This window comes from Rhinolophus ferrumequinum, chromosome 13, assembly GCF_004115265.2.
Source record: "Rhinolophus ferrumequinum isolate MPI-CBG mRhiFer1 chromosome 13, mRhiFer1_v1.p, whole genome shotgun sequence".
In the NCBI taxonomy this organism is placed as follows: domain Eukaryota; kingdom Metazoa; phylum Chordata; class Mammalia; order Chiroptera; family Rhinolophidae; genus Rhinolophus; species Rhinolophus ferrumequinum.
Window position 1 is genome coordinate 43,500,198 of NC_046296.1, and position 14,218 is coordinate 43,514,415.

The window sequence follows — 14,218 nt, forward strand, 5'->3', positions numbered from 1 at the left end:
AGAAAGCATTATGTCCATTTAGCTAGTTTAATCTAATACTACTAAAATATAAGCAATGTAAATTTAGAGTGCTATTAAAAGCTCTGCTTAAGGGAATCTAGAGAAATTCAAGAAGTCAATCCAATACGATAAGAACATATCTGTTGCTCACCCCTTTCCTACTCATTTCTTAAGAATAGTACGGGGCAGAGACTACCTAGTCCCAGGCCTTGCAGTTTTGTGTTTCTGTGCTTCTGGAACCCAGCCCATTGCCGCAGCCATGCTGTGCCAAATCCTTGGTCAGGCCAAGAAACATCCAGGCTTGATCCCCCTCTTTGTATTTATTGGAGCTGGAGGTACTGGAGCAGCGCTGTATGTCACGCACCTGGCGTTGTTCAATCCAGGTGTCTGTTGGGATAAAAATGTAACCCAGCAACAAACTGGGTCTCAATGATCAATACAAATTCTACTCAGTGAATGTAGATTAGAGCAAACTGAAGAAAGAAGTTCCAGACTTCTAAATGAAATGTTTCACTATAAAGCTGCTTAGACTGAAGGTCTTCCAGAAACTATCCACACCATTTTCCACTGAACTAGGAAATATTTCCCCTCCAAATGCATGAAATCCTGTTTATTATTAACCAGGTGTATTATGTTGGGGTTTACATTGATTAATAAATATCTGAAACTTGAAAAAAAATTGCATTTAGTATAACATATAATCAGAGCTCAACCTAGTACCAGAATCATTGTTTTATAATAGTTTATAATAACACATTTGTATTTTCCTACATTTCATGTTATTCATTCTTGAATAATTGTTTTCTTTAGTGGTTTAATGAGTATCATGTAAGTAGATTTTGAAAGAAAAAAATTATATTTGTCAAAATATCCTACGAGCTAGAGGAACATTCTATTTTGCACCTCAGTCGTTTGTTTTTCATACTTGAACTATGGGAAGTTCTTTACTTCTCCAGGGGACCCATTTAATTGTTGACCACTATAACTCTTTTATTTTTCTGTAATCCTAAAGTAGAAAAAGGCAGTATGATCCTCCATCCAAGAAAAGGTTATCTCGTCTTTGAGACAACTATTCCAGTGATATTTTTTAAATTGCCATATTCATTCAGGTTTTATGCCATTGATGCTTTTTTTAAACTTTTTTTTATTAGTTTCAGGTGCACAAAACAATATAATAGTTAGACATTTATCATTTATATCCCACACACAGTGACAACTCCCCTCCCCCATCCACTATGCCTCTGACATTGCACACAGCCATTACATTTCCACTATCTCTATTCCTAATGCTGTACTCCGCTTCTTGTAACCATATATATATATATATATATATATACATATATATATATATATATATATATATATATACACATACATATATATTCATTATTCACATTCATTATTGTTCAGCTTCAGCTTCAGGTGTACAGTGCAGTGATCAGGCGTCTACATCCATTGATGCTTTTTCTTACACTGCATTAGAATACCGATTCAACCCATTGATCCTTTCTCTAACTCTCTAAGAATATATAGAGAAAGTCTTATAAAACCTCTTCCACATGAGAGCACATCAGTTATTTTAAGATAATTATCATGCCCCACTGCCTCTAAGGCTTCTCTTTTTCCAAGGCTAAATAGCATTGGGCTCCTCAAACATTCCTTCCTGTCCAAGTCTTCTTGTTTTTTGAAAAGTCTTCTGTCAAAACTTGGATATCACTTCTTCACCCCATTGAGCTGCCAAAATAGTAAGTGCCAACCCCGAGTTATTCACTACCCTTGACTCCACAAGGCTGTATCAAGCAAAATCAACATCAGTTTCTTTTCCTGCCAACAAAGAATTTACCAGGGAAGCCATTAATATTGGTCAGGTACTTAGTGAACCCCTGTTTCTTGCCTATAGACATCAGAAAGTTTAAATGTTGCTAAGTGCTATAGTAACTGTCAGGATACCTATTTATGATTAAGGTCACTGACAAAGTAACAATAAGATGAAAAAGAAATGCATTTGTATGTGATTATGACCTTGGATATCATCGTAAGAAGGGAGACAAAGCAAAAGCATTGAAAGCAGTAATGTAAAGAAAAAAAAAAAGATAACTGTTGTCTGGAGTATATCACACAGGAGCAAAGGACATACCAGCAAGGAAAAAATTGATAGCTTGGAATTCAATAACATGAAAAATACCTTTATAAGAAAAAAATTTCTTAAATAAATACAAAAGAAAATCCACAATTTGGATAAAATTATTTTTAATGTGTGCAAACTATAAAAGATTAGCAGCCAGCAAATACAAATAACTTCTATACATCAGTAAGAATACTTAAAACAACCAATATGAATAATAAGCAAAAGTTTTGAATTCATAGTGAGAAAATTCACATGGCCAAGAAAAGATGTTCAATTTTAACTATAAAAAGCACCCAAACAATGTAATTAATTAAAATTACATCCATAAGATTTGTAACAAATATGTTAATATAAGTGACTAAACAGTAATTCTCACTCATTGCCAGTATGGATCTAAATTGGTCCACCAACTTTGAGAGCAATTTTACAATATTAACTAAATTTATTTGTTTGAATAAGTGAAAATTATAAACAATCTAAACATTGATTGAGAATGAGGGAGAATATATATTTGATGTAATCACACAGCTGTGTATGGTACATTATTTAAAATTGGTGGACTAAATTTACTTGTGTTAATGTCACTAAATCTCAAAAATAACATTGAGTGAAAATGTGTATTTACATCTTAAAACACATATGTAACTTTTGGCAAAACTAGTAAATCATTGAGAGAAGGATACACCAAAATCCAAATGGAATTATTTTACAAGAAAGGCAAGTTAGTCAGGAGAACTATTCAAAGAGTGCTTCATATGTACAGTATCTAATGTTTTTTAAATTAAAATTTATTGGGGTGACAATGGTTAGTAAAGTTACATAGGTTTCAAGTGTAGATCATCTATATATCACATTGTATGTTCACCACCCGGAGTCATTAAAAATATATCTGAAGAAAATACTGTAAAATGTTAAAATTTGTTTAGGCTGGGTGATGGTTTCTATAAGTGGTTTAAAAAGTTGTGTAAGTTTTTAATAAGTTACTCTCACATTTTCCATATGTTTGACTATTTATAATATAAAATATCACAGAACAAAATAACCACTAAAATAAGTATAAGAATTAAACCTGTAAGGATAAGAATTATATTGTAAAGAGAAAGGAGAACTTTCCTTACTTAATATAGTTCAATATTATTAGAATTTCTGCAGTGAGTTTTCATATATTTACTTCCATAAGTAAAAAAATAAGATAAATCATATAAATGTAAAATAAAATTATATAAATATGAAGTAAATTCATATATATATATACACACACACACATATATATATATGGCGGAAGCCTACACTTAAATAGATGGAAACTGGATGGCCATAAGTAATATGTATATAGTAAATGCTAAATCATTACTTTCTGGTCATCATATTTATACTTGCCCTTCTTCACAATCCCTATTACGTCACTTTTAAATTGTGACACTCACACCTAAAAATAGTATTTCAAGTTGAGTGTAGCACACCTAAATTAAAACTAAAGCTAAACCTTTCTTTTTTTTTTTTTTTTTGGTTTCCAATATGTGCTTTATAAACATAGCCTAAGACATAACTTTTATTGGACTTTCATCCTATTGTTGTCCATATTGTGCTTATATTCAATGAAATGACCTGAATAGTTTTCATAGATTATATTGGTAAGCCATGGACTCAAGCTATAGATTCACCATCTTTCTTAATACTCATCTAGTTCTTATATAACATGGTATGCTAACCCCTACTAGGCAAATCAGTGTCTCTCGGTCTTCACTAATGGAGTGGACATCTATAGATTGACTCAGGTAGTTGCTGTAGGTCCATGTCATTCCAGGGAAGTTGAATGGCAGGGACATGTGACCTAAGTTAAACTGCAGCTATTTTGTTGTTATGAAGGAAACACAGAGAGGAGAGCAGAGAATTAGACAGTCAACAAGAAATAGAGTTCAGAACTGTGATTAAACTATTACCTTGACACTCGTACTTTTAAGTTAATGAAAAGAAAATAATTTCTGTCATTATTTTAAAGAATAGAGTTGAATCTTATTTTAATTAGAAATGAAAATATCCTAGCTATTACAGACTTTGATTCAAGAAAGAGGAGTGTTAAATGTAACGGGTCCTAAATGTGGAATGGGTTGCAATTTGGAGGAAACAATAAAATGAGCATACTGGGTTTAAAACGGACTATCGTTGCTATTAAGTTAATTCTCTTTTCTCAAACAATAGGTTATTATTCCTTGATTAGCAGAGCATATGCTACAAGGCTACAACATTAAGATATCTGGCAGGAAATTTTCAATATGCTATATTGTGTTGGCTACTCATAGCCTTAGTGAAGTTAAGCTGCTAGAAGGAATGTTTGCTTTAAAACCGACCGTTTTGATCAGAAGCATGAAGAAAATCATGCTTTTCTGGAAAAAGGCCTTTCTGAAGATAATATGTAATCCAAGTTGACTGAGAATGGGAATCTAATCATTTATACATATTCAGGATTTGAAAAGCCAGATCTCTGTCCTAGCTGGCTAGTAATGGCAGAACTAAGGAGGAAGCAGATAGAGCAGAAACACGATTGGCGCCCAGGAATAGCAAGCCCAGCTCCAAAGCGCCTTTGTCAAGCTTTCTGTACATTCAAAAGGTGTCATGACTCATTAAGGAGATGTGGCTGGGCTTAACCTAGAGCAAAATGTAGATGATTCTTGCCTCACCACCTTCCCTGTGTTTTCGCATCCTCCAATGTAGTGGACATCAAAGGGAACCTAGGTACAAGGCTGACCATCAGCAGACAGGAATCCCAAGGCAGTGTCCTAGGCTCAAAGACAATGAGGAGACAATGTCTCTGGCTTTGGTTATAATACAGGAGAGCAAATTCACCAGAGGCCTATATGTTTTCAAAAGACTTGTCTCTTCCATTAAGCCCCAACCTGATTCATCACCCCCTGTTACAGCTCTCATCAAAGGGCCACCTTAGTTTGTTAACGCACGGCAGCAGGAAATGTGCTACAGAAGCAGCCAACACCCAGACTTTTTACCTGAGTTTCTGAGTCATCAAGTTCCTATTCTCAATTTCAACTAAAAGATACAGCTTGTCTGGGTCATGCTGAATCTTTATTCTGTCACAAATATTTAAACTTTCCCTTCTTGTTACACTCTCCCTATGAATTTGTTTCTTAAAAGCCAGTCAATTTCCATTACATGGTAGCTATGAAGTGTTAAATGGATTAGCTGCTCACATAACTCAAGCCAGGCTGACCTTTTGTTTAGTAATTTGTTGTGGGAAAGAGAGTTTGAAGGATAATGGATATTCAGCTCAAAGCAACGAAAAGCGAGGACAATTATTCACTAAATTATTAAAATATGGAATAGAACACCATTGCATTCATTCTAACGTTCATGGGAGGGAGCTTCATATCTGTTGACAGATATTAAAGATGGACAGTTCTGAGGGGTCCAGGATAAAGCAAATACCTGTGCCCTGATTGTTGGTCATCTACAAATCACATCTTTTGAATTCTTAATCTCTGATCAATCATAATTTATGAGAATTCATATAGGTGAAGCATTTTGCAAGTATAAAATGATACATAAAATATATATTATTGTTGGAGATAAGCAAAAAAAGAACTCATATCTCTTGGGAAACTTTTGTAGTGATCTTACAGTGCAGAACCAGTAATTATACAAATCATGTTTTATTTAGGAATTAAAACATGGCTCTGGAGAATCCTATAATACGCCTATAACAATATAGTAAAGTGACACTATCCAATTAAAGCCATGCATTATCCTTGAATCAAAACTGGTGTATGTCAATGAAAAGCAATTCTTTAAATGGAAGCACATTGCAACAAAGCATTACATTGAATAAATTATTTGTGAGAAATGCAAAACCATGATAGATCCATTGGCTGCAATAAAAGAAATTATTCTGATTTATCTTTGTCTTCAGTGAAACAATTTTAAAACACCTTCATTTATTTATTTTTATTAAAATTCACTTCAGAGATAAATTGATACAGGAATACATTTGCTTTTTAAAAACGCATAGTATTGATGTACTATGCCTAATTTTCTAAGCAGCCCCACAGGCAGAGCCAGAACTTAGCCACAAACCTCTTGACTCCAAGGTGAGAATCCTTTTGCATAGGGTGCTCTGAATGTATTGCTGGATTACAACACACACACACACACACACACACACACACACACACACACACACACACACACACACACAGACTTGAGAGAGATTGTGCCACTGAGGAGAAGCAGCCAGTTGCCTTGTGGAAACCAGGCATGTGTGCTTTGCAGGGCTACACCTTTCAGAGAGTTTGTGCATGGTCTCTGTTTCTCTTGTGAACCTGAATTTTATACATTTATCAATAAAGAAAAATGGATATTTCTTGGGAGGAACAGAGGACCCAACTCTACTGGAGATATGAAACTTCTGACAGGGAAAGGGATCTCAAAACTACATGCTAGTGCAAGTCGTATTTGGAAGACTAAAGTCTTTGTGTTAAATGACGTGAGTTACCAGGCCCAGGACCACTATTTTCCATTTAAGTAGGCATAACTTTCTGGATGTATAAATGCAGGAAATCTGCAACAGATGAGCCTTTGGAATGTTCTAGGTTGTTGATGTCCTAGAAAACAATATTTTTTAGCATATATATATATATATATATATATTACTTTTCCAAATTTTCTTGAAAATTCTATTTGGAAAACTCAGAATGTTGAAGGTGAGAAATCATCTGTACTTTGTAGAAAGGAAATCAGAATCCCTGGGCTTGTATATTGTGATGATTAATTTTATGTGTCAACTTGATTGCTAGGTGCCGGATATTTTGTCAAATATTATTCTGGGTGCTTCTATGACTGTTTTTGGAAGAGATGAACATTTGAATTGGTAGACTGAATAAATCAGATTGTACTCTATGATGTGGGTGAGTCTCATCCCATCACTTGAAGGCCTTAACAAAACATAAAAGGTGACCCTCCCTCAATAACAGAGAACTCGTTCTGCTTGATGGCCTTAAAACTAGAATATCAACTTTTTCCTGCCTTCAGACTCAAACTGATGTAATGTATGTGTTTACTAATTAATGATAGGAAAACAAGGGAAATGATCCTACAATCTGTATGCCTGTGTGTGTGTGTGTGTGTGTGTGTGTGTGTGTATATATATACACACACACATATATTTATATATGATGTGCTGCTGAGTCAGCTCTGACTGCTGGCAACCCTATGAATGAGTGACGTCCAGAACGTCCCGTCTTCAACAGCCCTGCTCAGCTCCTGTAGATTCATGCCTATGGCTTCCTTTATGAAGTCAACCCATTTCATAGTTGGTCTTCCTCTTTTCCAGCTGCCTGCTATTTTTCCCAGCATTATAATCTTTTCCATAGAACCCTGCCTTCTCATGCTGTACCTGAACTAGGACACCTTCAGTTTTGTCATTTTTGCCCCCAACGATGTGATGTTTCAGGTTTAAGTTGCTTTAGGACCCACTTACTTGTTTTTCAGGAGGTCCAGCATATCTACAGAGCTCTCCTCCAACACCAGATTTCAAATGAATCATTGTTTTTTTCCTATCAGCTTTCGTCACTGTCCAATTTTCACATCCATGCATAGTAATTGGGAACACAAGAGTATGAATGATTTTAGTCGTTGCTCTAATTTCCCAAGCAAGTAAAGTGATGCTCAAGTTGATGCAATAAAAGCTACTACCTTGTATAGAGCAAGAAAGGCCTCTCATGTTCATGCTGGATTCAGAAAGGAAAAGGCACTCGACATCTAATTGTGAACATTCGTTGGATATGGAGTGCTCCAAAGAATGTCAGAAGAAGGTAGTCTGTGTTTTATAGACTACAGTAAAGCCTTTGATTGTGAAAAGCAATGAGTTGCTCTAAAAGAAATGGGTGTGTCCCAGCACTTGATTGTCCTGATAGGTAACCTGTATTTTGGACAGGAAGCCACAGTCAATACAGAACATGGAGAGACAGAATGTTTCCTATAGGCAAAGGTATCAGAAAAGGGTACATTTAATCTCCTTATATGTCTGTACTTCCATGAGTGGACTCTGTTACACTAACCCTAGAAATGGATATAAAATTACTAAACTCTCCCTTATACCACATACAGAATGCTAGCTGACCCTCCTCAGAAAGGTTTTTACACAAATGAGAACATGATTTTCAGATTTCTACCCTGACCTTCATTATCATTTAGGAAATATTTTGAAGAATCTACCACTTTTAACATTTCAAACATTCCTTAGAGTAATCTCTACAGAATCATTAAGAATTACAACACACTTAGAAAAGAAGTGGGCTTTCATTTGTGGGTTTTTTGTTGTTTATGTTTTGCGTTTTGTTTCTGTTTGTGTCTCAGCATATGTAGGAAAAGCACCTGAGGGAGGAGAAGTTTATAATGAAAGTACAGACTGTGTGGAGAGCCAGTCTGAAAAGGCTTTTCAGTGCAACACAATTGGTTTTATGCAAACTGAGGAAAAAGGTTGGGTGGAAAAGAATCCATTGCTGATGTCTAAAAAGCTACAAGAAAGCCTGAACAAGATAGAGCTTGCTTATGTGCAAGGCACAGTTTCAAAACATGGTCGTTGTAGTAGAATCTGTTGTTTCTGCCTCACCAGCACAACCCACGTGGATTTCTTCGGTGGGCCGCCAGTCATAATGTTATCCCTCTGGCTACAATAAGTTTCCAGCAGTGGCCATGAGATCCCTGAATGCTAACTACAATCCTTTTTATATATAGAATCAGGTGAGAAACGGTCTCTTTTCCTTCTGAAAAGACAAACATTGAGCTTTGTAAACCTGGAGCTGTCAGCACGCACACTCCTCTCATTTTTACTCCTGGCAATAGGAGAGAAAAAGGCCAACACACGGATAGATAAGAGTCTGAAAAAGAAAGATTTCCACTAGCATTTTTCAGGGCCTTGGAGTCACCAATGCCAACGCTATCCTTGGACTTCAGAGTAATGTGAATCAACTTTTTTTTCTGAAACTAGTACAAGTGTACGTTTTTTGGTAGTATACAGTAGCCCAACCACAGCTGTCTTTTAGATTGAAAAAGCTAAATTATCTATAGATATATAATTCTTTTTAAAAATATAATTGTAAGGAAAAAATGGTTGATAGTGTATCATTTCTACAACATCATCTTCAATGTATGGAAGGAGCTCAGGTCCAGGCATAAATGTCAATAATTTTACATTTTCTTTAAGCGTAAAGATTAATGAAATACCATTTCTATAGGGTTTAACAATGAAAAACAGTTAAATAATAATTGAAATCTGGATTATTACCACAATAATTATTATATTTAACAATTTTACAAGGAAAATTTCATTAAAAACAAGGAAATGAGAGTATAAAGTCTGTAACCCACTAAATTTGGATTATGTATTGAGATAACTTATCAGTGACAATTTCCAAATTGAAATGACTGGGACATAGGTCCTGAAATTGTATGATTGAGTAGTATATTTAGATAGTAACTGGTGACAGGAAAATTACCTACATGGCAACATATGGATTTTGTCTAACTCTAGGTTATTTCAGAGCAGATAGTATATTTATACTTCAATGAAGTCATATTCTCTCTTTCACTATCTATCATTTGAAGTAGATTGAGTATTGATACTGCCATCAGTTGTGGGGAAGACAGAAAAGGACTGCAAGGAGGCTGAAAGGAAATTATTGGCAATCTTTTTCTCTTTATCTGTATAATGAAGGTGAAAATAATTGATGGGGATAAATCATTGGTTAAAATGACACTAGAATTGTAGCTTCTACATTTTGTATTCTCTTTTCATAAGCAGTGCTTTCAAAATTAGGCAAATGTTATACTCATTATCCCAAAGATTAACCAGGATTATAAAAAAGCTAAGTGTTTATCTCCAACTTCACTTTGCAGGTTTGAATAAAGAGAACTATTTTTAAGGATAAGGTGTTTCTATAAACACCCTGAAAGATCATTTACTTTCAATTATATTACAACATTTATCAACATAAAACTAATTCCTTCGAGCAAAAAAGTAAGGGGATTTATAACAACCTTTAAAAATAATTTTATTCATGATGAGTTCTAGTCAAAGCAAAGCATTGTAAAATATTGATTCTCTGAGTGTAACATTTCAGAATTTCATTAAATGGAGGAGCTATAATTTACTTTAAATTAAAGTAGAAATTAATCTCAAATGTCCTTGTAATTTTCAGCTGTCAACTTAAGGGTTTCTTTCTTCTTCTTCTTCTTCTCCTTTTTTTTTTTTATCAGCTGTTTAGATTGTTTTCCTTTTATTATTTTCACTCCATTTAAAATTTTTTTTGATATGCTAGCCTGCTGTAATGGATAATTCTGTATATATATGAGAAGTTAACTATTATGAATATATGTAATTATTTCTGAAAAGTATTTTTAATCCAAACAAATATTTTAGCCTGATAATGATATAAAGTAAATAAAAATACACTATCTAAAATAATTTAGATACCTTTCTTTTCATGATGCATTGAATTTTGATCAAGAGAATCATTTTTCACCTTTCTGAGTGAATGCTTCCTGTGTAAACCTGATAAAATTTATAGATTTATTGCTATAAAAATATACATATACGTCCGACATGTATCCCATTATTGACCATCTATTGGAGGTACATGACCTGCTGAGTCAGATCCTAGATTTAGAACTGATTTAAAGTCAAATATGTCTTTTAATGTTAATTTTAAAATCTAATCACTGCCATCTTTACTTGATAGTTTATACAGATGGATTCAAAAACTAAAACAACTTATTCTAAATTATTAAAGAGCCAGTTATTAATTTGATCAATTTACTGGAAAAAAATTTTTTCTTTTAATTCCAGAGTAATACATACTAGAGTATAATCCTAGATCTACCACTTGCCAAGCGGCAAGATATTTATTCTCATCTGTTTCTTCACCTGTAAAATAGGTTTCTCACCTGCAATAAGATAATGTGCCTCATTGGGCTTTTGTGAGGACGGAGCAATATAATAATTTTAAGTGTTTATCCTAATGCTTTGAACACAGTAGGCACTCAAAATGTTAACTATGAATAGTGGTATAACTCTACTGTGATAACAGTAGTGGTAGCTGTAGTAGGAATAGTATTTGGTGTAATCAAAATTTTGCCACAACTTTTTCTAAGAAACAGAGGGTGGGTGGGTGGGTGGGTGGATGGATGGATGGATGGATGGATAGATATACAAACACATAGATCATGGAGTTCTCAAAGTATGATCTAGTGACTTCTGGAGGTCTTCCAGTTCCTCTCATGGAGTTCATGGCATCAAAGCTATTTTCATCATGATACTAAGACATTATTTGCCTTTTTCACTTTCATTCTCTCAGAAATGTAGAGTGAAGTTTCTACGGCCAGAAGGCAGAAACAAATATGAGAATCTAGCTGCCCTCTATTAAATAAGACATTAGAGAGATTTGCAAAATGCAAAACAATGCCACTATTCTCCCTAATTTATTTGTTTTGGAAAGTATAATTATCTTTATAAAATACATTTTAATGTAAACATGCAATGGCTCCTTTACTGTTGGTTTAAATGATTTAATAAATCTATTAAATATGTCTCTGTTTTAATGTCTAATAATCATGAATAGGTAAAATCCACATAAACTAAGTATCTTCGCTATCCTCCATGTAAAGGAGTCTTAAAACTAAAAAGATTAGGAACTGCTACTCTATAGAGGGTTTGCCATGTCCTTTTCTTACTTACCCACCTATCAAGAACATTTATCCTTGTCATGTCAGTATATCCACATCTACAGTTTCATTTCTATATGACTGAATAATATTCCATTGTTTAAATGTACCCAACTTATTTAACTTAAATGTAAAGGACTGGTTTTTTAATAGAGAAGATAACCACACATTAGCGTATGTTTTCTTCGGTTAGAGAGCAAAGCTTGCTTCAATTATAGGGCTACATTTTTCAGTAGGGTCTCCACTACTGAGTGTGTTCAGTTTGTTTTGTTTTGTTTGTGGTTTTATCACCATGTCAATTCCCTAAACAAATTTAATAACCATGAAATTATACAAAGAAAATGGAAGACCAGTCATTAATTAGGCATTTTCTTATCAGCTCTAACAGAACTCATAATAATGGCTGTGGTGAAAGAAACCAGTGGGAAATACAAAACATAATTGCCCCTAAGTCCATGAGCACCTAATCACTGTACATTTAATCAGTAACAAGGAAAGTCACCTTATGTTTCACTAAGCTGATGAGATAAACGTAAACCAAGTAAACCAAGTTACAGTTTTGTTATGAGCATTATTCAGTGATGCTGAACTTAATCTTGAAATCTTTCAGTCTTTAAAGTTCTATTTTTGTACATTTGAGGAGTGACTGAAATACTAAATCTGAGTATGGTATTCAGATTTTCAAAGGTCACCTCATTACTCTGGGTGTGTGGGTCTCAATGACAATGAACAACACAAAAAAAACCCAATATTATGGAGAGAAAATATCATAAATAAGTTAAGTTTTAACTTGACTTTATTATAAAGAGAATATCTTTGTTATGTTTGTATTAGTTTGCTATTGCTGCCCTAACAAATTACCACAAACATTGTGGCTTAAAACAATACAAAGTTGTTCTGTCAGAGTTTTGAAATTTGGGATTCTAAAATCATGTTACATGTTAGAATGGCTGTATTCCTTCTGAAGACTTCAGGAGACAGTCTACTTCGTGCTTTTTCTAGTTTCTGGAGACCACCTGTATTACTTTGCTTGTGGCCCCTTTCTCATGTTCTTCCGGTCTCTGATCCCATTGTCACTTTTTTCTCTTTTTTTCCTTCTAATTTTGACCCTTTTGTCTCCCTCTTTTAATGACATGATTTCATTGGGCCCACCTGGATAATTCAGGATAATTTCCCCATTGAAAGATCCTTCACTTAATCACATCTGCAATGTCTCCTTGTCAATGTAAAATAACATACTCACCAGTTTTCAAGATTAGCGTCTGGATATCTTTTTTGGTGAGGTACATTATTTGGTTGACCACAATGCTTCATGGTAAACAGGTGATTTTTATTTTAAAAGATTTGTGATATTTATGTATCTCAATGCCTATTTAAAGCACCTACTATGAAATATATTAAATAGATTTACCAAAGTGTCTATGAATTGGTACAATTTTGTGTATTTAATTACTCTAAAATGTGCTAGTAAATCAGGAATATCAGTTGATTTGTCAAAATACAGTTCTGTTTTGTTTGAGGTTTCTACAACAAAGGTATCCACAGCACATCTTGCTTTTGAATGTCGTTTGCCAATTTTGTTGACATTTTTATGCATCCGTTAACTATGTATGCAGGATCAATTGCCATGGAAAAATGTCCATGTTAAAAGAATGGTATATATTCTTTTCGGCAAAGAAAGGTATAATATTTAGGGTGGGGGAGTTATCTATATTTGGACACAAACACAAGTACCATCATAAGTCATTACACAACAAGAAATCTAAAAAAGTATCTATCAGTAGGGGAATGATCAGTACAATAGTGCAAAATGAAAGTTTAGAGAAGAGAAAATCTGTCGCTGAGAGGTGTTTGTGAAGGCTCTGTGGCAGCAGAGAGGGTTCTGTAAGAGCTGAGCATGGAAGGAAGGGGAGATGTGGCTTGGTCTAGCACCTGGTAGAAGACTTCCTGGATGCAGGTAACCACAAGGAGGGGCAGGGATGTGCATGCGATAGTAGACCCCATTTAACTGACTTGCATGGTTCCAAAGAGTATTGAGAAATAAAGTTAAAACATTCATTTTTTAGTTGACTCAAAAATGTCTTGAATAACAGATACAGATTTTGGATGTTACTATTTAGATAAACAATAAATATAACAATAAGGCTGGAAGAAGCCTAAGGTAGCAGAAAGAGCAGTAAACAAGTATTTTGACCCTTGGAATTTTGTTAGTTCGATGAATGTGACCATGGCTACTGTCCTTTCTGAGTCTCAACATTTCAAGTGAAAACAATAACTACAACAACAACAGCAACAAAACAAGACTTGCCCATCCTATTCTCATAATGCTTTGAGGATTATCTGAGACCATAAAGACTA

The 14,218-nt window shown here is 34.3% G+C and overlaps 1 pseudogene; it reads left to right on the top strand.

Moving 5' to 3' along the window:
• The first annotated feature begins 259 nt into the window (after positions 1-259).
• LOC117033432 (cytochrome c oxidase subunit NDUFA4-like) lies at positions 260-500 on the top strand (annotated as a pseudogene).
• The last annotated feature ends 13,718 nt before the right edge of the window (positions 501-14,218 follow it).